This window comes from Suncus etruscus, chromosome 3 (genome assembly GCF_024139225.1).
Source record: "Suncus etruscus isolate mSunEtr1 chromosome 3, mSunEtr1.pri.cur, whole genome shotgun sequence".
NCBI classification, from domain to species: Eukaryota; Metazoa; Chordata; class Mammalia; order Eulipotyphla; family Soricidae; genus Suncus; species Suncus etruscus.
The window spans coordinates 49,029,600-49,056,873 of record NC_064850.1 but is presented as its reverse complement, the minus strand read 5'-3'; the positions used below and the strand labels follow the sequence as shown (position 1 = coordinate 49,056,873).

General features: G+C 36.9%; 1 protein-coding gene across 1 annotated transcript in view; it reads right to left on the bottom strand.

Annotated features, from left to right (window-relative positions):
* Nucleotides 1-27,274, bottom strand: part of SPATA17 (spermatogenesis associated 17) — a 134,183-nt gene that overhangs the window by 6,282 nt on the left and 100,627 nt on the right. The window lies entirely within an intron of this gene.

Here is a 27,274-nt window from a genome sequence, read left to right as displayed (position 1 = left end):
TTGGTGCAGAATAAATATTTCCCTCCTACTATTTCCTGTTGGGATCCTTTCTGGTTGTGTTTACTCACCTCTAGGGTACTAGTCTGTGAATAAGATCGATCCAGATTCTCTATGTTTGTATTCCCCCAATGATCCCAGGAAAGAAAATGAAGAAAGAATTTCTCACATTTCTCTAAATAATAAATAGAACTACTTCACTAATAAAATAAATATTAGAAAATAATCATTTTAATAGTTAAGAAAAGTAAAATCTGAATATTTTTCAGCTCAGGACTTGTAATTGTGTTCCAAGAAAATACAGAGATCAGAGTATAAAAAGGCTCAATTTTCACCTTCCTTAGTTGAAGCTGCCATGGCCAAGATCGCAATCTGATCAATTAAATGATGATGATGCTTGGCTAGATTCATTGCCATAGTGTCTGGAAAGGTGGACCAGGCACATGAACTGGGAAGCAGCAAGTCTGACCCCTCCCATTTAAAAAAATTTTTTTTTGTTTTGGGCCACACCCGTTTGATGCTCAGGGGTTACTCCTGGCTAAACGCTCAGAAATCGCCCTTGGCTTGGGGGGACCATATGGGACGGCAGGGGATCGAACCGTGGTCCTCCCTTGGCTAGCGCTTGTAAGGCAGACACCTTACCTCTAGCAACACTTCTCTGGCCCCTGACCCCTCCCATTTAACAAGAATACCCTTAAAATACTGGCTTTAAGCAGTTATAGACCTCACTTTAATACAGACAATTACTGTGCTAAATATCCCCTATTCCTCCTAAAATAAACTTTCCTTTTTACTTAGCTGATAGTTTGTCACTGCATTACTCTCAGTGGCTTTTTATTGTTTATAAAAATGCCTACTTATATTTTCCCTAAATACTTAAGTGTCTTCTCACTTCATTTTTTAGCCTTTTTCCTGGACTTCGTTAGCTTGTTTGTTTGGGGGCCACACCTAGTGGTCCTTAGTGCTTGAGGTTGATTTCAGGTGATGTGTCGGGGTTCACAAGGTGCTGAGGGTCAAACTTGGGGTTCTTGAATGTAAACCATGTGTTCAGCCCAGTGCATTTTCTGATGATTTTTAACTATGATTCCCATAAGAATTTTATATAATAAGCATATTAAAATGCAGATAAGATAGCCAACGGAAATTAATGTGCTTTATAATGCGAACTCCCTTTACAAGCTTTGGGAAAATTATATGTACATTAATGAGTCTATGTTCAATATTTAGTATCTTTATTTGAACCAAAATTACTAAAGACAATGATCTATTTTCTGAACTGGTGTCCTTTTCCCCAACTAAATCACATTAAGAACACAATGTGAATTTCCCCACAAGTTATTTCATACTTGGATGCCCTTGAACTTTACTGAGTTTGAATTAAAAAAATATAGGTAAAATACTTTGATATTCAAAATACTAAGGAATGTTTATTTACTATAAGCATTCAAAAGATTATTTATTATAGGACATTTAAATATAACTCCTAGTTTATCTAAGCAATTAATGATAGTCACATTCAATACCATTGCCATAGGTTATATAATATTTTAATTAAATACTGAATTATATTATTTTATTTTTAGTTTTGAATAAAATGAAATTATGCAAAGATCAGAATGCAAAATGGAACTATTTAAGTGATTTTGGTCTTCAGGAACTATGTTGGAAGTGGTTACATATAAAAAGTAAAAAAAAAAACTCTTGAATGAAGTTAAATTCAACTGTGTATACATATTGTCACCATTTATATTTTTTGCTTTTCCAACAATAATTTCATAGATTCTGAGGAAAACACTTCCATGTTTTACTATGTTCATATATGATGACTGAATTAGCTGATGCCTTTTTATAAAATCGTATTTTTTTTGTATTTGGGCCACACCTGGCTCTGCACTCAGAATCACTCCTGGCAGGCTTGGGGGACCATATGGGATGCCAGGGAGCAAACTCGGGTCTGTCCTGGGTTGGCAGCATGCAAGGCAAATGCCCTACAGTTATGCTATCACTCTGGCCCCAAAATTGTACTTTTAAAATACAACTGTTTTTTTTCTTTCTTAAATTTTTTTTTATCATAACACTGTGCTTCACCAAGTTATTATAGTCATTTCAGGCATTTAATGCTCAAACCCCAATTTCACTACTAGTCTGACCTTCTTTTTACCAGTGTCCCCAGTTTCCCATTTACCACCCTAGTCTGCCTTCTTGTAGGCACAATTTTACTTCATATAGTTTGTATATAGGCAAATGGAATTTGTATATAGGCAAATGGAATTATGAAAACTTAGGTCAACAGGCACCAATTTGAAATGATTATTATATCTCTCAATGGTGTTACTAAAATCAGTGTCTAAAGATTTACTGGGCTATGGTTGGTGCTAGTTCAGCCTTTGCTATTACTGTTTAGGCTCAGGGAGCTTAATAGTTTACTATGTAACTTTCTCATCAGATTTCCTGCAATATTACTAGGTTGACACAACTATGAAATTTTGAGATGTCACACATAGTCCAGGATCTATATATCTGAAACAAACTTTGTGGCTTGACAGCTTGATAAGGTTAAGTCAAGGAGCTGAGTCATTTCTATCAGAGGGTGTAGGGAATGATGTTGGGCTGCTGTGGCTCATGCAGAAGGGGAAATCTGACTCCTCTCCTCATTATAAGGATGCCACAGAGATAGCAATCCGGGTCAGACTACTTGGGAAGTATTAGTGGGCATTATTTTTTTCATACCTTATTTCTGCCTTTTAAAAAACAGTAAGTGAGAAGCTTACTGAGATTTCTGGTAGGTGTCATTTAATCAGATTAAGAAATTTATCTTCAGGGCCGGAGAGATAGCATGGAGGTAAGGCATTTGCCTTTCATGCAGAAGGTCATCGGTTGGAATCCCGGCATCCCATATGGTCCCCTGTGCCTGCCAGGAGCAATTTCTGAGCATGGAGCCAGGAGTAGCCCCTGAGCACTGCTGTGTGTGACCCAAAAGCCACACACACACACACACACACACACAAAAATTACCTTCTCTTCTTTTTTGGGGGCGTTGGGCCACATCTGGTAGTGCTCAGGGGTTACTCCTGGCTCATGGGACCATCCAGAAATAGAACCCAGGTCTGTCCCTGGTCAGCCACATGCAAGGCAGACGCCTTATCGCTGTGTTATCTCTCCAGCTTCTTATCTTCTATTCTTTTTTTAAATTAATATCTTTAAGCACCATAATTACAAACATGTTTGTAGTTAGATTTCAGTGATAAAAAAGGACACCTCCCTTCACCAGTGCAATATTCCCACCATCAATGCCCCTCATTTCCCTCCTCAAAACCCCCTGCCTGTATTCAAGACAGGCATTCTATTTTTCTCACTCACTACTATTGTCATGATAGTTGTCAGTTTCTCTAACTGAACTCATCACTCTTTGTGGTAAGCTTCGTATGTTGGGCTGGTCCTTCCAGCCTTCTTCTCAATTGTCTCTTTATAAAATACAACTGTTAATATAAGTTCTATGATTGGTAAATTAATAATATGATGGTGATACATATATTGAGAAACTATCAACTGTTACCCATTAAGAAGGCTAACAACTTTTATCATGTAGCGTAAATTATTACATTAAGAGAACCCCTTTTATAGTTGATAGAATATATAAAGTTTACATAAGAAAACATGCTATTAGTATAAAAGTAGTAAAAAAGTATAATATTCAGTTCTTAGCAGTTGAATTTTGATCCTGATAGGTGTAGACAAAAACAGTTTCCTGAGCTTTTTAACAACTCTAAGGTTAATTTGACTTTTCAGTAGAGAATATTTTTAAATTAAGTCTGCTAGGTTAAAAAAAAGTATTTCAAATTAATCAAAATCTTGCAGAGGTAATCACAGAGTCTTTAAAAAATAGGAGCCAGAGTATTCATGACTTTATTCCCTGTTAATAAGCAAAATTTTGACAAGTACAATATTCACCTTATTTAAGAAAGGAAAAAGTCTAAGAATTGTTTCATATTGAAAAGCCTACTTTTATCATGAAAAGAATGTGCTAAACTGAAACAATTATGAGTCATACATTTATTCCATTCAAATGCTTTCTAGGAACAGAATTGGGATACTAATGCTTAACAATTAATACATCTTAAGTAGACATGTTTAGTTAATATGAATTTTAACATAGGAGTTAGTTGTAATTAATAATAACTCTAGAACCCCATTAGTTTCTAAGAGATCAGAAATTAATTATAAAGAATTTTAATTGGTTTTATTGGCTCTCCATGATGGTCTTGGACCCTTTCAAAAGTTAACATCACAATGTTCCATTAAGTTCTGATCCATCAAGGAGCTACAATAATTAGCCTGGAGGGGGACTTTCTCTCCCAAGAAATTTGTTAGAGCCCTTAAAAACTCTTTTCTACTTTTACATTCAAGAGGTAGAATGAGGAGGTGTGGGAGAGTGTAACAATACTGAGTGTCCATGTCTTTGTGGGTAGAGTTAGAAGCCATTAAATAATTATTTCCACAAGAGAGTCTCATAGGAATTCCACTGATTGACTTACTAAACTGGTCCATGTGTCTGGTGAGAGTTCTACCATTAGAGTTCTCCCACATCATCATACTTGTGTAAGTAAGGAAAAGGCATAATTAATAATTCCTGGAAATTGGAGTGAGACTTCCACCTCCATCCTCTTTTCCAGCATAGTCACAAGACCACAACCCTTTTATTTCAGAAAGTCAGCAGGACCAAGCAGGAGTGAAACAACACATCCAACAAAATGGGGCCATCACACTTTCTAATTCTTAAAGTTTTATTGGAACACTCCACTGTTCCCTTGATGGTGCTGGTTGTTTTTACTCTCTAATGGCAGACTTGTGTGGATACAATATAGACCTTCAAAGCCTGAATTGTTTACTATCTGATGCTTTAAGAGTCTGCTGACTACTGTACAGATGGGGAAACAGATGTTGAGGGATAATGAACTCTGTTACAAAAACTCAAGGTCTCAGATAATATCCTATCTGTGTCTTTAAATAAAGCCTTCATTAAGTAGCAAAGAAATGATTTGTCTTAATATCTCAGGAAGAACATTTCAGGAGATTAAAAATAACCAAATGTTCTTTGAGCACTGAGGAGTTAAACTAAAAAAAATGGCTGTAAATATAATGTAAAAATATTTGGATATTAAATATCCAATAATAGTCTTCTCCCTAAAGAGTAAGTAAAAATTTAAAGAAACATTTTAAAATTTATGATCAGCCTTTGTAGGATGTTAACAAAACCTATTTCAAATCTTAGAAATGCCAACTGAAAATGACTTTTTCATTATGTATCTCAAAAAGTATTAGAATGAACAACCTCCCAAAAGTTGGAGGAGGTAAAAATATTATGAGTTAATAATATAAAGAACCAATCAACCAATCAACTGAGAAATCATTAAAAGTTAGCTTGATAAAAAAATGAAAGAAATTTAAAAATCAAAGGTTCTGAGAGAGGATAGAGGTAAGACAGTTGATCCCAGTTTAATCTTTGACATGGCATATGGTCCTCAGGTATTGCCAGGATTGATTGACTCATGAGTGAAGACCGTGAAGTAAGTATTTGAGCATTGCTGGGTGCCTCAAATCAAAATAAAGCAAAAAAATGAAATCCCTAGGAAGCTTGAGTGATAGCACAATGATAGAGCATTTGCCTTGCATGTAGCCAACACAGGACGAACCCCAGTTTGATTTCCGGCATCCCATATGGTCCCCCCCACCCCCCAAGCCTGCCAGGAATGATTTCTGAGAGCAGAGCCAGGAGTAACCCTTGAACACTGCCGGATGTGACCCCAAAACAAACAGAAATCCCGAGCAAGATTGATTAAAAAACATTAATGTCAGGAATAAAAAAGGTGACATCACTATATACAAAATAGACAATGAGCATGTATGTAAAAGGGAGATCTTGAACAATCTTTATCAGTAAATTGGAAAAGGTGAAATTCTACTAAAACACAGTAGACTCAATAAGAATTAGACTTGTGAATAAGAATTCAATTAATTAATTAATTGAATTAATTAAAATATACCCACAAAATACCCCACACCCAAGAAGCTCATTAGTGAATTCATCAAAAAAATTTAAGGAAGAAATAACATAATGTTATAGAAATTCTTACATAAATAGATAGGATGAAATTCTATCCACATTGTCTTATAGGGACAATATAACCTTGATACAAAATCCTGGTAAAACTATTATAATTAAAACAAAACCAGATATACTTCACTCTATTTAATAGGTATTGGTGTAGAAAATTAAAGCACTAGCAAACTGAGTGCACTAACATATGTAAAATTATGATTTCTCATTATCAAACCAAGCTATTCTAGAAGGCTGAATTGAGACTTTTATTTTATTTTGTTTTTTCTTTTTTTGGGGGGCCACACTCAGGAGTTACTTCTGGATCTGTGGTCAGAAATCACTCCTGGCAGGCGTGGGGGAATATATGATGCTGGAGACTGAACCCGCGTTCTTCCCGGGAAGGCCATGTACAAGACAAACAACCTACCACTTGCTATCACTTCAGCCCCCAGGCATTCATTTTAACAATTAATATTTATGTTGACATTTTAAATAAAAATATAATTTTTACAATAATCATTGCCATCTTTTAGATAGGAAGAATTAGATAGATTAATATTGACTATTTGGAAAATAATGTACTCAAAAGACATATATAGGAAATAATAAAATAAAGTGTTAAAGTATTTAAGGGGATTACTGTTAAACCACTAATAAAGCAGGAGAAACATCATGACTGCTCAAAATAATAAGGAACTAAATATCAAAATTGATTAAGAAAACCAAAATCTTGTTTTTCAGAAAACATGGAAAAGGAAATAATTTTTTTGCATATAGGAAATAGTCTTTAGATAAGTTATTATCTTTATTGAATTTAACAAAAGAATTTGGTAGTCAAAGTTGAGAAAAGATGACTAAATATTTCAATGGAGAGATATATAAAGCATAGTATAATTTATGTATAACATATATATAAATATTATGCATTCACCATTCAGATTTAGCCAACAGATTATTGTGCTATATGCTTTATGTAATGTATGTACATGAGAAATCATGGAAAGAGTTCCATAATTTAAAAAGTATGATTCTATTGAGAAAAAATAGAAATTATAAAAATCAAAATGCTGCTCATGGATAATTATTATTATCAATGTTGTGATAGACTAAATCTCCTGTTTATCCATAAAGATAAACTACCATATGACTAAAAAGGTCACCAAATGTATTTAGAAACTTTATATCATATATTATTCCGCATATTGTTTAGTAGTCAATGTTTTATGATAATATTATGTAAATGTAGAATTCTATTGCTCAAACACAAAAAGGAAACCATCTGCAGTGCTGGGGACTGAAACAGGGCTAGCAGTGTGCAAGGTTTCCCTGCATCTTTGTAATAGCTCTCTGACTCCTCTGACTCCTCTATTGGATAAAAATTTGGAAAGCCTTAAGAGTCACTTAAACACATCTTAACATAAACACATGTCAATATGTTATGAATATGTTCCCATGGGTGTTATATATAAATTATATAATACTATATTTATACTATTAAACTATTTTCTCACTCAGATACAAAACTGCTATATTATTGTTCAATCGACCTAGCTTTGACTACATGATGACATGATTACTGGCAACTCTTCTAAAGATCTTAAAAGAATCGTTAAAACCATAGAAGCTGGTAAATAATAGGAAAATGTTGAAATGAAAAAATATGTTGATAATGTTTACTTTAAAATGAAGGGAAAGGAGAGTAGTTTGGTCCCAAGTATAAATGTCTGGTTGAGCCAAGATGAAGAAATAAAAAGGAAAAGTTCAACTTGAGGGTGTGAGGTAAGTTGTTGAAGGGTTGAGAGGAAGTGAGCTTTATTTGCCTTGGTTTTTGATACCTGCAAATATTGGGTTTGGAAAGAAAGAGTGAAATGTATTGAAGTTTACCATATTAGATAAATTTAGTGGATGTGTTCATAAGATGAGGGAAAAAATGACTCAAGTCAGTTGCCTGTTATGTGAAATATATTTGATCAATGGAAAAGAACAATGAAAAAATACTGTAAATAGAAAACCCAGATAATTTCTCTGTATAAATGAATTATATAATTTTAAAAATATACACACACAGAGACAGCTAGTTGAAATGGCTAAGAGTTCAAAATTCGGGGCCCGGAGAGATAGCACAGCGGTGTTTGCCTTGCAGGCAGCCGATTCAGGACCAAAGGTGGTTGGTTCTAATCCCAGTGTCCCATATGGTCCCCCGTACTGCCAGGAGCTATTTCTGAGCAGACAGCCAGGAGTAACTCCTGAGCACCGCCGGGTGTGGCCCAAAACTCAAAACCCCCCAAAAACAAAAACAAAACAAAAAAAAGAGTTCAAAATTCGGAAATAAGCCACTTAAGTTTTTCTTAAATTTTGTTTGTTTTTGATGTTGGATCACACCTGGAGCTGCTCTGAAGTGCTCCTGGCTCAGTACTCAAGAATCATTTTTAGCAGGGTTGAGTCCATATTAGATGCTAAAGATTGAAGCTGGGTTAGCTGTGTGTAAGCAAAATGCCCACTGATACTATTATCTTTTCGATCTCTAAAACTTTAATCTCAAAAAATTGGGAAGAGTGAATTATAGTGCTAATTTGCTAATTTAGTCCAAAAGAGTAAAATATTTAATAAAATAAAATAAAATATTTAATGCACAAAATATATGTTGGTTTACTAGGAATAATTTGAGCTCTGAGATAATGATCAATAAAAGTGAAAGTATTGAGATGGAGAGAAACTTGGCTCTTCTGCCTCCAAAGTAAACAGCAAGAGAGAAACATCCATAGACTTTTCTGATAAGTCTATTTTATTTTTATTTTTTGTGGGTTTTGGACCACATCGGGTGGTGCTCAGGGGTTACTCCTTGGCTCTGTTGCTCAGGAATCACTCCTGGAGAGTTGGGGGACCCTATGTAGCGTATTGGGGGTTGCCCACATCTCAGGTAAATGTCCTAACCTCTGTATTATGGCTCTGACCCCTGTTCTTGACCATTTTAAAAGACAGAACCCATGTAAGTAGCATCTCCTGCCCATTTAATAGAGGGGATAGGTCCTGCAGGGACTAGGCAGTGGCTACTGATGAGCTCAGACATTAAAGAGGAGATTGAGTTGTTTACAAATGCATTCAGATTGCAAAATGCCTGGTGCCCTTTTGTAGATAAGATTTTTTTAAAAAAAGGAAGAAAAAAATAAATGAAAAAGAACAAAAAAGTAAAATAGAGAAAAGAAAAAGAAAACCCCAAATCAAAAATAACTTTTAAACAAGGCTTTCTGGGTTGAACTTGAGTTCTTTCATAGTGATTTAACTGCAAATGTACAGAGCTTTGGCCTTAATGCTTCAAAATGTGTGGCTTGATGCAAAAAAAAGCTTATAAAACAATGTTTATGAAAAATGAAGAGCTCTGCTTCCCTAAGAATAAACTAACACCTAGCATCTATTTCATAAAGCCTTGCTGGAATTTGACTTTCTAAACTCCAACTAGAATATTCTATGTTACATAACACACACACACACACACACACACACACACACACACACACACACACACACACACACATATATACACAAATACATATATATTTGCATATTTTAGGAAAAATAATGCCTTGAATGCTTTATTGTTTCCATTAGGATTGAAACAGCCTATCAAATTTTATTTTGGTGGTCCTTTTAGTAGTTTTCTTCCATTTGATCAGCTGATATCAATAATAATAAATTCCTTTAAAAAATTTTTTTTTATAAACTCGAGTTTGCAAGTCCTGTCCTGAGACTGTAATATTTCAAAAAACAGTCTAAGCTTTAGGGAAAAAACCAATTACAGAAACAGCATTAAAAATGCCAAGCACCGGGCAGAAGCAATTCTGGATCAGTTTAAAAAAGTGATTGATGAAACTCTAATCCAAGCTGAAGGAACAGTTTCCCGACAAGCTGTGACCATCCCGCACACTTCATTAGCTGCCATAATTAGCCTGGTGTTTCAATTTGTTAGAACTGGTGGGGACAATTTTCCTTCGGAGGCAAACATCAAAAAAACAGGGTCCCTCCGACTTCAGAAGAGGTTGATGAGAGGCTTTCTGAGCCTCTGTTAACAAAAAGATTAATTATTGCTGATGGGAGGCTGTGCTCCGATTGTCACTCTGTCCATGTGCATTACTCCTGGCATTAGATGCAAGATAGGGTTGACACGGCGCTACTCAATCAAGCAGCTTCACACTGGAGCACAAAGTCGGTTTTAATATCCAGAATATTTTTGATTGATTTTTTTCTTCCTGTTTTCTGGGTCCAAGACTCACACCTATTTACTTCTATCAGAATTTTCAAGCAGCCTTCAAGAGCTGGAGAAGTTTGCTTAATGTCAAGCTATAGATTCTCCCTTTCATGATAGCAGTGAGAAGTTGAGTATGTTTTTCCAGCTGAAGAGAGACTGACAGCTTTCAACAATGTTTATTCGATCTTCCAAGACCACAGATGCTTTGGAAAACCCATAAAGCTATGTTCATTTTACCTATGTCTATAAATAAGGCATTTTCTATGTCTAGATTATGAACATAACTCTGATGTACCACAGTATAAATTCATGAAATCTAATTAAAAGGGTTGACAGGAAGGGAACTCCCATTTAGTTTCCTTAGAAAAGAAAAGATCTTTATCCCCCCCACCAATAGTTTGGCCCAAAGCAAAGCTGAATGAAGTGTATCCTTTTGTCATTGGAATTGTCATTGGAATGGAATTGTCATTCCATTTCCTCCAAAGTCCCAGTTTTTAACTGACTTGCCTTTATTAGTTATTTAAGTTTAAACTGATCATTATTTTTAAAACTAAAATTCACCTTATTTATTCTTTTTAAAAAAATGTGTCTTTAGGGGCTGGAGCAGTGGCGCTGGGGTAGGGCATTTGCATTACACACGGCTGACCTAGGATAGACCGAGGTTTGATTCCCTCAGCACCCGATATGGTCCCCCAAGGCAAGAGCAATTTCTGAGCACATAGCCAGAAGTAACCCCTGAGCATCACCAGTGTAGCCCAAAACAAACAAACAAACAAACAAAAAACAAAAGAAAAAAAGAAAAGAAAATGTGTCTAAAATATCTACTCAAGAGGCAGGTGGTGGGAGGGTGGAGGGAAATAGACACTGGTGGGAGAAAATGTATACAAGTGAAGGTGTTACACATTGTATGACTAGAACCCAACCATGAACACATTTGTGTGAAGAATAAACACTAGGGGCCAAAGAGATAGCATGGAGGTAAGGCATTTGCCTACCATACAGAAGGTTGGTGGTTCGAATTTCGGCATCCCATATGGTCCCCTGAGTATGCCAGGAGCAATTTCTGAGCATTTAGCCAGGAGTAACCCCTGAGCACTGCCAGGTGTGACCCAAAAACAAACAAACAAAAAAAACCAACCCCCCCAAAAAAAACTGTAATATGAACAAACTTGTAACCAGTGTTTAAATAAAGTAATTAATTTTCAAAAATTAAAGAAAATCATTTGACTAATTTCTTTAATGAGGAACATTAAATGTTACTGTGTCTAAAGATAGATAACCTGATATTTCCAAAACCACTACTTTGAGTGAAAAAGTTTTAGAAAGCAAAACTTCCACATCAAAGACAAATGCTGGCTTGAGTTTTCTTACAGATATTTTTCATAGGTTCTATTAAATGCAAATGCTTTGGAATCCCAGAAGCCAGGTCCCCTGTTTGTGACGTCAGGTTGGGAAAATCTATGATACTACGCCTGTCCAGTGGGGCCCGACTGTGAAAAATTGTGAGTGCTGCCTGTGTGTGTCTGTCTCCTGTCCTGTCATATGAAATTCTTGGGAGTGGGCCGAAAAGAGGCTCCAGAAAACTCCCTCTCCCAGAAGCTCATTCTAGGGCAGGAACGCCAAGGAACTGCTACATAACATGAAAACCAGCTATAAGCAGTAGTTTGCAGAAGCCAGGTCCCCTGTTTGTGATGTCAGGATGGGAAAATCTACGAAACTACGCCTGCCCAGTGGGGCCCGACTGTGAAAAATTGTGAGTGCTGCCTGTGTGTGTCTGTCTCCTGTCCTGTCGTATGAAACTCTTGGGAGTGGGCCAAAAAAAGGCTTTCTGGAAAAGTCAGATATCTCCAAAATTAAATATAAAATCTATTTTGCAGGTTCATATTTAGATAAAGCTTCTCACATAAGTAAAGAAAATAAAGTACTTAAAACAATTTCCAATGGAAGGAACCCATATTGAAGTATGAATGGCCGGGTGGTCTAGTGTAGAATGCTACCTGTAGCCATGTTAACATATGCTATGATGGGATCTTTGTCTCTTGGTCAACTATTCTTCCAAAGAGAAAACCAGCATGGCCAGAACAGTACTGGTAAGTAGTAAGTTTCAGAATGAGATGAGTCATCTATTATTTTGTCTCTTCACACAGGAGAAAGTTTTTGTTATGTTTGCTGCATGTTTAGAGTGGAGTGTAGTAAGATTTCAGTCTGGTGGTAAAGGTAGACAGACCTTGAGTCCCAGACAGGTCAGTGAATCAACTTTTTATGTGCTAGCATGTAGTCTATCCTGGAGAATGTCCCATGTACATTAGAGAAGAATATGTATCCAGGCTTCTAGGGGTGGAGTGTCCTGTATATATCTACTAGGCCTCTTTCTTCCATTTCTCTTTTCAGGTCTAGTATATTCTTGTTGGGTTTCAGTCTGGTTGACCTGTCAAGTGTTGACAATGCTGTGTTGAGGTCTCCCACAATTATTGTGTTGTTATTGATATTATTTTTCAGATTTGTCAACAATTTTATTAAATATTTTGCTGGCCCCTCTTTTGGTGCATATATGTTTAGGAGAGTGATTTCTTCCTGCTGTACGTACCCCTTGATTAATATAAAATATCCATCTTTGTCCCTTACAACTTTCCTGAGTATAAAGTTTGCATCATCTGATATTAGTATGGCCACTCCAGCTTTTTTATGGGTGTTGTTTGCTTGGATGATTTTCCTCCAGCCTTTTATTTTGAGTCTATGTTTGTTCTGACTATTCAGGTGCATTTCTTGTAGGCAGAAGGTTGGATTGAGTTTTTTTAATCCATTTAGCCACTCTGTGTCTCTTAACTGGTGCATTTAGTCCATTGACATTGAGAGAAAGAACTGTTCTGGGTGTTAGTGCCATCTTTATATCAAAGTTTGGTGTGTCTGTTGGTCAGTCTTGTCTTACAGTAGGCCGTTTAGTTTTTCTTTTAAGAATGGTTTTGAGTCTGTAAAGTTTCTGAGCTGTTGTTTGTCTGTGAAACCATATATTGTGCCTTCAAACCTAAAAGTGAGTTTTGCTGAGTGCAGTATTCTAGGTGAAACATTTATTTTATTGAGTTTTGTCACTATGTCCCACCATTGCCTTCTGGCTTTGAGTGTTTCCGGTGACAGGTCTGCACTAAATCTCAAGGATGTTCCCTTGAATGTAATTTCTCTTTTCAATCTTGTTGCTTTCAGAATTCTGTCTCTATCTGTGGGATTCATCATTGTGACTAGGATGTGTCTTGGGGTGTTTTTTCTGGGGTCTCTTTTAGTTGGTACTCTTCAGGCATGCAGGATTTGATTGCATGTATTCATTAGCTCTGGTAGTTTCTCTTTAATGATGTTCTTGACCATTGATTCTTCCTGGAGATTTTCTTCCTGGGTCTCTGGAACTCCAATAATTCTTAAGTTGTTTCTGTTGAGCTTATCATAGACTTCTATTTTCATCTGTTTCCATTCTTTGAGTAATTTTTCCATTGTTTGATCATTAGCTTTAAGGCTTTTTTCCAATTTCTTCTGCTGTATGGAATTGTTATTCATCTCATCTTACAGTGTACTAATTCTATCCTCAGCTGCTGTTAACCCGTGGGAAATCTCAACCATGTTTTTCTTTAATTCATCTACTGAGTTTTTCAGACCTGTTATTTGACCTGAAATTTCAGTTTGGAGTTTTCTGATTTCTATCTTCATATTCTCTTGATTCTTATTAGCATTCTCTTCTATACTTTCTTTGAGTTCTTTGAACATCTTCCATATTGCGACTCTAAACTCCTTATCTGAGAGACTCACTAGTTGGTTGGTCATGTTCAAGTCATCAGAGTTGCCATCCTCATTCTATATGTCTGGCGCTGGCCTGCGTTGTTTCCCCATTGTCACACTTGTATTGTGGGTTTTTCTATGTGTTGTGGTTGCATTCATTGGCTAAATGATGTGCATGACCAGGAAGCAAAGGGGAGCAGCTGTGCTCCTCTGGCTCCACCCTTTCTGGGCTTGTAAACTCATTTCCAGGGAAGGCTCCAGGGAAGGCGAACCGTCCTCAGATAAGCCACACACAGGTTGAAATCAGGCCGAAAATGGAGCACAGCAGAGAAGACAGGCAGACAGGGGTGCTGGCATCTGAGTTCCAGCAGAGTTCAGTAGCTTCCCCTTTCTGGGTGTGTAAGCTCACCTCCAGGGAAGGCAAGCCCTCAGTGAATCGACTTTAACAGTAATTTCTCAACTGTAGTCCAGAAAGCCAAGTATGGTGGTTTCTCCCTCCCCAATCTCACCACAAAGTCATAATCTACAATAATGCTGAATGTGCTTTGTTTACTTCCCCTAATTAAAATATACATATCCAATGACAAGCAATATGTGAAAAGAAGTGTCTTTCTTTGCTTTGAACTTTATGGAGGTAGTATTACATGCTAGATTGTGCCCTGTAGTAGAAAGTCGTTTTCTAGAAAGTAAACTTCATTTTTTGGTAGTATGCCATCAAAAATCAATCTGCAAAGCTGCCCTTGATTATTTTAATGCTTCTAAGACATAACTTCTTATTAATGTAGTAGTTATTCTCGGGGATAACTTTTTCCCTAAAGTGTCAAATACTTAACATTTGATTCCTGAAAATCTCCCAATCTGACAAATTCATGCACTTGCAGATCCTTTTTTATTGTCAGCATTTATGTCCATTATTTCTCAGTAAGATGAGGGTTAGAAACTTAAAGCACAGAAAATTTTACCTAGACTATTTTGGAATAAAAACTGAAAGTATATACCATGGAAATAGTTAATATATTCTGTCACTCTTCTATCTTGAATATATTTAGAATTTTTTGCTATACTTTGAAATTTAGGGGGCATTATGGAAATAGAAAAAATTCAAATCTAAGTATACATTGTACTTATACCATTTTGTTCTTCTTAATTATGTTATGAAAACTAGGAAGTATATTAACATTTGCAGATTAGATTGCTTTCATCCTTTGGCCATTACTTATGAATATTAAGTGTCAAAACTAAAATGACAGATGATATCTGAATTCAATTAGGAAAACAATAAACAGCATCTCAAAAATCATGGAAAGAAACTAAGCAAAGTTTCAGTTACAAAAAGGAATAGCTTCAATTCTCATTTAAGTTATTTTTAAATAACACTTTTTAATTAAATATTTTTATCTTTAGTAAACGTATAGGGTTTCAGAGTGAGAATGAATTTCCAATGAGTATTTTAGTAAAAAGAATAAAAAATATTATTAAAATGGTACATATTATATAAAAATAAAGGGAAAAATATTTGGTCTATGCTATTTCCTCTTCATTACTGCTGCAATGTACGTCATCCTGTTATATGACGTTAGTTTGAGAAACTACTAAGTTTGAATGGACAGGCAGCCAATTCACTTTTTTCATGGTAAAGAATTAGATTGGTACTAAAAACATACTGAAGAATAATATACAGGGGCTATAGAAAAAGTGCTTCCTTTGCATGCAGCTGACCCATTTTCTATCCCCAGAACCACATGTAACTGAACTGTGCCAAGGGTCACTCCTGAGCAAAGAACCAGGAATGTCTCCTGAGCACTGCCAGGTGACTCCTCTTTTCCTCCACCCAATATATATAACCGAAAATATAAAAGGAAAATGGCATAAACATGAGCAAGACATTTATCATAAAAACATTTACTTTTGGACTAGGATAGAATTTTTCATCAGAGTTCAGTTTTTAAATCCTAAGCTAGTTCAGCATAGATACCTTCCCTGGGATAGGGTGTAGCCAGGAGAAGACTTTTAGGGGGGAGGGACAGGGAGAAAAGGAGCAGCATTTGGCACAAGTGACTGACTGTAGCACAAGTGACTGACTGGTAGAGATTCATATGAAGGCAGTTCCCTTATTGTAAGTGAAACCTCTGCTTTGGACCAAAAAAGTGTGAGCTCTCACTGGGAGAAGCAAAGAAAAATAGTTAAAAAGTGTAAAACAGCAACATTTTTTTCCCTCTGATGTTGCTCAGTGGCGAGTTACATGATTAAATGAAGAAGGTAGGGAAAGCAAGACATTTATAATACAACAGACAAATGACAATGCAGTGCTAGTTAGACAGCATAATAAGTACATCTAATTTTCTCCTTAAACTCCATTTATTCTTCAAAGCGCCAGATCATCACCAAGGGACCACATTTCCAACTGAGGAATTACAGAGGAAGAAAATGAGGTTTTTATTAAATATTCCAATTGTTGTGAGCAAACTCTTTGCAAATAGCTCTTGGAATAGATTTAATAGAAGGTAAGGTCAACATTTGTCTCCAACAGCCAGCACTGTAAAATAATTTCACTACTTTTGTGCTTTTACATTATTTAATCACTTGGTTAACTTTTAATCAGGCAGGAGAGTTAAATATTTCCTTAATAGTTTATAACCTTAAATATACACTTAAAGTAAAATACACATTAATTCACAGTTAAAAAAGCAATTATCAATGTACCTATACACCAAACAGAAGTTCCAAATGTTAGCAATTTTTTAATCTGTCCAATAGTAGAGCTTCTTGCACTTTTTTTCAGGAATGATTATGAATATTTATTTAAATAACTGTGTAGAGAATGTATCTAGGATAAAATATGTTTAGGAATACTCTGAAAAATATTTTGTAAAGCATGTGAAACTGAATTAAAATCTTCTTTTATTGGGGCCAGAGCAATAGCACAGCGGTAGGGCATTTGCCTTGCACACAGCTGACCCAGGACAGACCTGGGTTCGATCCCCAGTGTCTCATATGGTCCCCCAAAGCCAGGAGCAATTTCTGAGTGCATAGCTAGGAGTAACCCCTGAGTGTCACCAGGTGTGGCCCAAACACCAAAAAAAAAAAAAAACTTTTTATATTAACTGTTCTCACATGCACAATAATAGTTTACATTATGATGTAATTTTAAAACAATTATATGTCATACCTGTGCAAAATATGAAACATTATTTATGTATAATGACCCACTGACCTTCCCCTGGTTTAGAAAAATAACATTATTATTATTATTATTATTTTTTTTTTGGTTTTTGGGTCACACCCGGCAGTGCTCAGGGGTTATTCCTGGCTCCAGACTCAGAAATTGCTCCTGGCAGGCACGGGGGACCATATGGGACGCCGGGATTCGAACCGATGACCTCCTGCATGAAAGGCAAACACCTTACCTCCATGCTATCTCTCCGGCCCAACATTATTATTTTGAAAACTTGTTTTTCCTTCCTATTTAAACACCTTGTTTGATGCACCATGATTTGCAATGCTATTAATTTGATAGGGTTTTGTGCATACAACATTCTGGCTCCACCAGAATGTCTGCTTTCATCCTCATTGTCTGGGAATCCCTAACACCCCTTCAATTTCCCATTCCCACCACTGAGGGAAGATAATTTCTGTGGGCTCTATTGTCTTAACAAAATGTCACAGGATTTCTTAGGGTCCACTATGGCCTGTCCTGGTGCTCAGGATACCATGACTGAACTTGGGGTTTCTGCGGACAAAGCATGTTTTCCATCTTTTGAGCCATTTCCCAAATCTCTTGTGTATAAATCTTTATCATTATTATTTTGGGGAAGGGTCTGGGCCAAACCCAGGCATGCTTTGGGGTTATTCTGGTCTCAGTGCTCAGAAATCACACCTAAGTGTACTCAGGGGACCATATGCAGTGCCAGATCAATCCAGGGTTGGCTGGGAGAGTTGCATGCAAGACTGTTGGTACTAAATCTTGGGTCCCCTATTTGGATCTGGTTTTCTGCTCCTAAATCAGGAATGGACTTTCTACAATGACAGGCCTTAGAAATGCCTTGGTATCTACTTTCCCCACCGTGGGCTGATATGCCACCCTGACAACAAATTGGAAATCAGCAACGAATTGCTTTCAAGGCAGATTTCCATGCCTCACTATCTGATGGTGAAATAATACCAGGAGATGCTTCATGACACCCTGATTTTGACATAGGATCTGTGCAGACACTAAGATCTCTTATCACTGCAGCCCGACTATGACAGTATTTAAGGAGAATCTTATCTGGGACCATGAAGAAAGACTTTGGGGTTAGACAAATTAGTATGCCCAGAACCTGTAGATGATCTTATGGCAGAATGCTCCTTGAGTAAGTATACCCTATTTTTAATATTTTTTCTATTTTCTCCAACTTTTGCTGCACCTATGCAAAAAACTGCCACTCCTTTTATCTTTTAGATAAAGGCATCCACCTTTTATCCTATAACCTTGGGACATGAATTAATTTGCTTTACATCATTTCTCTGCCCTTTACATAAAATTGAGAAGGGAGATATGTTGGTATAAGAGGGTTTTCAACCTAAACAGTATAACTCTTTTTATTTGTGCTTGTCAATCATTGGACAGAAGAACCTTTCTGTTGAAGCATCCTTTGGATTGGTCTCTTACCCTATCTGTTCTCCACCCTAAGGTATGATCTTGTGCTTCCCAGTAAAGACCTTGGATCTTAGGGAAAACTGAGAAACTGTGATTTTGATTTTTCCACAACTGAGCTACCTGCTTCTTAGGATGGAAGGTTTGTGAAAAGTACCTGAACCCATTTTATCCCCTTAATCATCATGTATTATTTTCTGTGTCAGCATTTGCTTCCAGACCTTTTTGCTTCACAAGACTAACACATTCCCCTTTTATACTATCTCTCTAACTCTTGCTTCTTGATAATCTCATTTTTTCTTTCCAAACTAGAGATTTCCATATCCTGGAGTTTACTATATATACTTTTGTTGTTGTTTTGTTGTTGTTATTGTGGTTTTATTCAAAACAATAGATCACTTTGCATATCTTTGGCATTTTGTGTAAATTCATTTTGTGTGTAAATCAAGTCCGATACCAGGTCTTTTTTATTTCTTTTCCAGAGTTAGGGCTTGAACCCAGGGCTTCATACATGCAGAGAAATTGCTCCATCATTGCATAGTGTATTTAAAACACTTACTAGACACAAAACCAGAGTGATAGCATAAAATGGACTTGCATTGCACATGGTTATCCAGGTTCAATTCCCCAGTATCCCATAAGGTCCTCCAAACCCTGTCAGGAGTCATCCCTGAGTGTAGATACAGGAGTAAACCCTGAGTATCACTCAGTGTGACAAAAACAAAACCCAAATTTGTTAGACGAGACATACATATGGCAGCGTTTCATTCCTTTTTTCACTGGTGTGAAGTGTCCCATATAGGAATCTGCCACAAAAAATTCATTTTGCTGAAGATGTGTATGGGTTGTATATAATAGCCATTTTTATAAATACTTTTTATTATGACCAATGTAATTACAAATCTTTCACAGTAATATTTATGGTACATAGTGGCATTGAAACAGGGGTATCCCACCACCAGTGTTATTCTCCCTCCACCCCAGTTCCCAGCATCCCCCTCTTTTGCCCCCGGTCAGCTAGGGTAACTGGTCCCCTCCGTGTATAGCTTGTTGAAGATTGGCTATTGATTCTGTTGGCGTTGACTTTGGGTATGGTGTTTAAATCTGATCCTTTTTTATTTCTACTCATTGTTCACACAACTGTTTGATTCTGTAATAGCCTTTTTATTTGAATAAAAAAAGTCAATGCTATATGTCTCTTTTCCTTATTTCCTACTTCTCATATGAATGAAGGGTAATACTGGCTGTAGGATGTGTATTTCTTTATATTGGTCCCATAAGCACAATATATAAAGGGATTGCTCAGATATAGTTTACCACAGTGATGTTTATATCAACTGATTATATATATATATATATATATATATATATATATATATATATATATATCTACCACATTTGCAAACTACCTTCAGTGTGTTACTAGATCTGTGATGGGTTAAATAATGGTGGTTTAGATTAGTCAAGCTGACATATAAAACTATAGACATCACCTCCCAACTCAACTTGGATTTGACTTCAAAAGTTCACCTTCATTCTGGCTAATATGTATATGAAAGAGCTAGAATGTACCAATTCTGGGTAGGAGGTTTCTTGGGAGGCCTCCTGCAAGCCCACAAGTTACAAACTTAGCTTCATCTTCCCCTCAATCAAATGTCCTGCCATGACTGGAGCTCCTCCACTGCCTCAGTGATTCCTAACACGGAAGTCAGCCTCTCTCCAGCTAAGGTCTAAGGTTTCCTTGCTAATTATATCACTGATTTTCCTGAGACTCTTGAGTCTGGTAAACTTCTCATTTGCCTAGTCATATCAAGGCATTCCTAGAGACCACAGAAACAAATTAAACAAAACATACCCTGAAGCCTGAACCCCTCTGGGCCTGTGAACCCAGTTTTCAACATAAACATGACAAAAAATAGATGGGAAGAATAAAAGGATAATGACAAAGTAAATCAAGCCTTTATATTTAAAAAAAAAAAAGGTCAAGCATCGAAGCAGAGAGAGTGCAGATATGTTAGGTGATGAAGTCTGGGCCTCTTGCTATTCTAAGTTAGCAATAAAGTAGCAAAGATAGGCCTATGATGCACTTTTAGAGAAGGACTGTGGAGAAATCACAGAAAGACCAATATGCATGGGAACTCAGAACTTTCAGGAAGAATAGTACTCTTTACTGTCAAGCAAAGATACCACCTAGATGCAGATCATGGTGTCTGTCTGGGACTGGCATATTACCTGGGGTGTCAACCCCAGATCTCAGATGGAAATGCTGGCCAGAGTCTCTTGAGAACCTCTCCCTTTAAATATATGAATACTCTAAGGGAACATTTCTCAATCTCAGGCTTTATTACAGCCACAAAATAAAAGTGTTTTTTTAAAGGTCTCTAAGCTTCTTCATAAAACTATACTCCCTTCTGTGTTCTCATCACTCAAATGTGATATTTTAGACTCAAATGCAAATTGAGCCCTTGGGTTAATAATCATAGACTAATAAGATCTAATCTACTGAACATTTTTGCTACATCAGTGCACACATGATCTTCCTTCACAAGTTAACATTCAAATCCTAATTCCATGAAACCACTGTTTAAAAACCACAACTGAAAATTATTACCCACTGTAACGAATCTATCAGAAAGAAAACAGTGATTTGAAAGCAAAGGAAGTGTAAATGTATATGTCTTAACATTACACGTGATAACTATTCTATAGAGATAGTTGACAGAAATGATTTCAATTAATAGAGCAAAATAATGTTAGCTCTGTCCAGTTTTAAAAGGTTATATATAGAAAGTATAAACAAACAGTTTATACACAGTGAGTTTATATATAGAGAGGTATTGCAAATACACCCAAATTAAAAAAAAAATGCCATCAACTAATTCTCCTGAAGATGACTGACCTATATAAAAACTGTCAACAATGGGAAGGAGGAAATTGAAGAGTTTCAGCAAATGCTAACACTGTTAGAAATAAAAAAAAAAAAAAAAAAGAGGAAGAGAAAGGATGGTGAGCCAAGAGGGAGAGAAGGGAGGAGGGAAAAGAATCAGAGCGAGAATATTCCAACTGAAGATTTGATTATTGAAAACCATCCTCAGAAGCAAAATATTTTCCCTCAATTACTCCTAATTATTTAATTGTTTACACTTACTAATGAAACGAAACAACACAAACCAAACAAGGTAGGGAGGCTGTTTGTCAGCAAGCATGTAATCATCAATCAGCACAGACCCAAAGATTCTTAAAATGATACCAAGCTGGCTGGCTTAAAAGAAAGGCATATTTTATCGCAATCAATGCATAAAAAGTAAAATCACCCAGCACTGAGGCAGGTTTCAGGGCTGCACAGCTCGGCTGTAATGGTCCTGCACACTTGCATAGCAATTATGGCCACCACAATCATGCTCATTAAGCGGAATATGCTCATTATGATCAGGATGCTGGTGGCAGCACATTCCAGCCCTGGGTGCAGCGGGCAAAGCAGTCCAGGTTCCACCCAGGTGTCTGTAAGCAGCGATGTGCCACATTAAGCCTGTGATGTGTGCCCCATCCCAGTCTATTCCAAAAGCCACAGACAGCAAAGGTCAGCTTTATGTTCTGTGCAATATGCTTAGGTTCTCTAAATTAATTCTTTGGCGTGCTGGATGCTTTTTTATGCTTTGTGGCTGATAAAATTCTGTTTAAAACCAAAATGCACAGGCAAAGAACAACAAACCGCTGCTATAATTCACCTGTAATAAAGCAAGAGAGGGCAGGCTCTGGGACATGCACTCTCGCAAGGCTCCTTTCCCAAACTGAAAGGGGCTGTTCCAATCCACTGTCTGGAGTCAAGATGTGGCTCAGGATAGAGCCATATATGTAAGGCCGTGGGTCCAATCGCCAGCATGTCACAAAGTATAATAGTAAACAAATAAACGTAGTTTAAAATGCACAATGAAAATTGATTTCAGCAAGACCTGATCATTTCAGCTTCAATGGATAGGAACAAATGCCAACATTTTAACAAGTAGAAGAGCATGTTCAGTTGCATGATTTTTTTGTCCTATTGCTTAGATCTTTTTTTCCCCAGGAGATTAAAGAGTACCTAATGAACTAGTAGATTATCTTTATTTAATTCAAATTATATTTTAATCTTAAATATCACCATCAGCATTATAAAGTTCATACATAGAAATAATTTACTTGATTTTTAAAAGACTAACTTAACACACAGGCTGAAAGGCCAGAGAAATAATACAGGGTGCTTTCCTTGTATAAAGTCAACCAGGATGGATTCCCACCATCCCATATGGTCCCCCATGTACCACCAGGAGTGATTCCTGAGTGAAGAGCCAGGAGTAACTCCTGAATATTTCAGGTGTAGCCCAGAAGCACACACACACACACACACACACACACACACGTAAGTATCTAACAATTTAACTTGGAACAAAGGAATTTCAGAAACTTTCAGGATATGTAGTCTATCAATTGCATACTTGAAGGAAATTTCAATTTTTTTCAATATTACCATTTATAATTTCAGGAGAATAAAACCAACATTCTTCGCTCTGAGTGACTTTTCCTTCCTTCCTCCCTCCCTCCCTCCCTTCCTTCCTCCTTTCCTTTCTCCTTTCCTTTCCTTTTTCCTTTCCTTTCCTTTCCTTTTCCCTCCCCACCCCTCCCCTCCCCTCTTCTTTCTTTCTTTCTTTCTTTCTTTCTTTCTTTCTTTCTTTCTTTCTTTCTTTCTTTCTTTCTTTCTTTCTTTCTTTCTTTCTTTCTTTCTTTCTTTCTTTCTTTCTTTCTTTCTTTCTTTCTTTCTTTCTTTCTTTCTTTCTTCCTTCCTTCCTTCCTTCCTTCCTTCCTTCCTTCCTCCCTCCCTCCCTCCCTCCCTCCCTCCCTCCCTCCCTCCCTCCCTCCCTCCCTCTCTCTCTCTCTCTCTTTCTTTCTTTCTTTCTTTTTTTGGTTTTTGGGTCACCCGGCAGCACTCAGGAGTTACTCATGGCTCTATGTTCAGAAATTGCTCCTGGTAGGGGCTGGGAAGGTGGCGCTAGAGGTAAGGTGTCTGCCTTGCAAGCGCTAGCATAGGACGGACCGAAGTTCGATCCCCCAGCGTCCCATATGGTCCCCCCAAGCCAGGGGCGATTTCTGAGCGCATAGCCAGGAGTAACCACTGAGCGTCAAACGGGTGTGGCCCAAAAACCAAAAAAAAAAAAAAAATTGCTCCTGGCAGGCTTGGGAGACCATTTGGGATGCTGGTATTCGAACCATCGACCTTCTGCAGGGAAGGCAAACGCCTTACCTCCATGCTATCTCTCCGGCCCCATTTTTTCATATTTTTATAGTGTTCTTCAGAGCAGCAACATGAAAAATCTAATGTTAGTTGATATGTGCGATCAGAGAAAATATTTAACATGTGTGTAGGCATCTTTTTTAATCTTAAGAAACCTCTCATCCTAAGGCAGGGGTCTCAAACTCGCAGCCCGAGGGCTGTTTGCGGCCTCCGTACATTTTGTGGCCCGTGGCTGGCCTTCAAATATCGCAGTGTTCGCGATTATTCGCTTACCGAATAATCACAATAAAAATCGCATTAGTAAGAAAAAAATAGCATTAAACATTCGCATACCCCGTGCAGTTCTGTTCGGGGTATGCAAATGTTTAATGCGATTTTTTTTCTTACTAATGCGATTTTTTATTGCGAATATTCGGTAAGCGAAATCCCTTATGCGGCCCTGCCTCACTCCGACTTTGCCTCCTGCGGCCCCCAGGTAAATTGAGTTTGAGGTATATCATTTCTATTTGACAGAGAATGCTTGCTTGAATTTCACAGACTATTGATGGGGATTAAAATTATAATAAATGCTGCCATGCAATTTCATCACTAATTTCTGCAGAGATACCCAAGGACAAAAATTCTAGGTATGCCAGTTTGGGGGCTGAAAGCTTTGGGTTCTTCAGGTATGTGTGGGGTAGCAGGCAGCCTCTCCCTCCCTCTGTACTTCCAGAAGTCCCTGCAGCCATACCCACATCCCACAGCCCTTGTAAAATCACTGGCCCAGCTCCACAGATGCTGAAATTCCTAGAGTATGAGGCCACATATGTGACCTTATGACACCCCCAAATTCCTCAATACTGGCACTCTAGTAGGAACACACAAATTAGAAGTGAAAGTAGAATAACAACAATCTAAGCTCAACACACACACACACACATACATACACACATACACATAAACCCACAGAATTCTCAACTGGCAACAAACAGCACAGTAAACCTTAAGACAATGATTTAATGACCCCATTTGTGAGATACAATTTTCACAAATTTTCTGTTACTGATTTTTTTGATAATTCCACTACAATTTAGTACAAACAAACAATATATAGTAAATGATTTTGTGTCCTGAGGGGAAGGCTTAGGAATGGAATTGGGGACAATAGTGAAGGAAATGTTACACTGGTTGGTGGGATTGGTGTTGGAACACTGAATGCCAGAAACAATTACAACTTTGTAAATCACAGTGCATAAATAAGGTAGTTTAAAAAAATAAAATATAAAACAAGACATCTTTACAGTAGTGAAAAATGAGATGTAAATCATAATATGAAATTCAAAACATGAAATTAAAGAATAGTTTAAAAAAAACGGAATCTAGCTTAGATTTTATTGCTGAATATGAATTAAAAGCAAGAACCCAGAATTTAAAAATAATATTTAAATTTAATTTAAATTTAAAAATAATATTATCACCACTCCAATCCCCACCCCTTTTTTCGTTTGTGTTACAATTTTTATTTAGTTTTGTTTTGTTCTGTTTGGTTTTTTTTCCTTTTTCTCTTTTTGTCCCTTCTCTTTTAAATTTATATTCACAGTTTCTATATAGGGGCTCCTCCCCAATTTTTTTTATTTATTTTTTTTCTTTTCCTTTTTCCTTCTTTTTTTTTTTTTTTTTTTAATCAACCGAACTGTAGAACTTGAATCATCTTGTTCTGCAGCATAAATTGAGAGAAAAAAAATGTGGAAGATACTGGGCAACCAGTCTCACAAAGATTGAGATGATTTAAAAAATGACCAGACCTAAATATCCAACCCAAAGTTAAGGACAATGGAATCAAGAGACTCAAACCACAACAAGCTATACACAAAAGGGACCTGTTACATTAGCAGTTCAGGAGGCTACAGGAACAGGGGCGGCAGGTGGTCAACATGGGTGGTGGGAATTGCCCCAATTCACTGGTACTATGTACCTTAAACATAACTGCAAAAGATTTATAATTCACATTGGCTCCAATAAAAACTATTAAAAAAAGAAATACAATAAAAACAATATTATTACCAATACTTAGATTTGCCATCTGGGCCAGATAGAACTACTCAGTGAATTTTTCTAATGTTATAATTTAGCTTCAAAAGCTAAAGGAATACTTTCTGAAGTATTCAAATCATTTCTTTCCATTGTGGCTTATGCCCTCCCCCCATAGATAGTCCTTCAAAAATAATTAATCTCTCTTTGTTAAAGGATGATTTCCTTTTCATTACAGGTTTAACATATTTCTTTATCTTAAAAATGAGATACTTAAGCAACTTACATCTTCCTCTTCCTCTTACCTGATGAACTATCTGAACCATAATAAGGCATATATATATCTTCCTTTATTTTGTGAGGATAGATGCTCTTCTTATCAAAGATCTTCCCTTGTTTTTATTCTGTGAACATTTGTTTTTTTGTTTGTTGGTTTTTGCCAATGGAGGCTTAAAGCCCTTCAAAAGAATTTTGTGTTTAAATGAATAAATTCCATTGACAGGGGGCTGGAGAAATGGCAAGGAGGTAAGGTGTTTGCCTTGCATGCAGAAGGATGGTGGTTCGAATCCTGACATCTCATATGGTCCCCTGAGCCTGCCAGGAGTGATTTCTGAGCATAGAGCCAGGAGTAACCCAAAAACCAAAAGAAAAAAAAGTTCCATTGACAGGTCATCAATAGAGCCAATAGGTTGGAGCTCATATATGAAGCTATTATTCTGATCCCTTTCCCAAAAAGTACTCATCTCATTTTGTCTAATTTTGCTACAAATAAGGTGTACATAATTTTCAGGGGGACACTTGGTTAAAGAGAGAATGAGCACTTTCCCTATCACACCTTGTATATTAGAATTGGTGTTTTGTTATTTTTGTCAAAGGAATAAATGTTACTGTTAAAACATGTAAGAAATGGGTTTCCTGGAGCTGGAGCCCCAAGATATACAAGGCTGACCCCAATTTGATCCCTGGAATCCCATATGTTCCCTCCAAATCTGCCAGGGGAATTTCTAAACACAGAGCCAGGAGTAATTCCTGGGTGAACAGATGTGGCCCCAAAACAAAAAGAGAAAGTCACTAACATATATGGTATCTATCTATATATCTATGTATATTAATCTATTAGTCATATTATGTACCTTTATTTCAATTTATCCACCTACAGAGTGATAGAGAGAAGGCAAACAAATACTCGCTTCTCTGACTGTGAGGTGAACTGCCCCTTTCTCAACAACAGATCCAAGCCTGAAAATACTG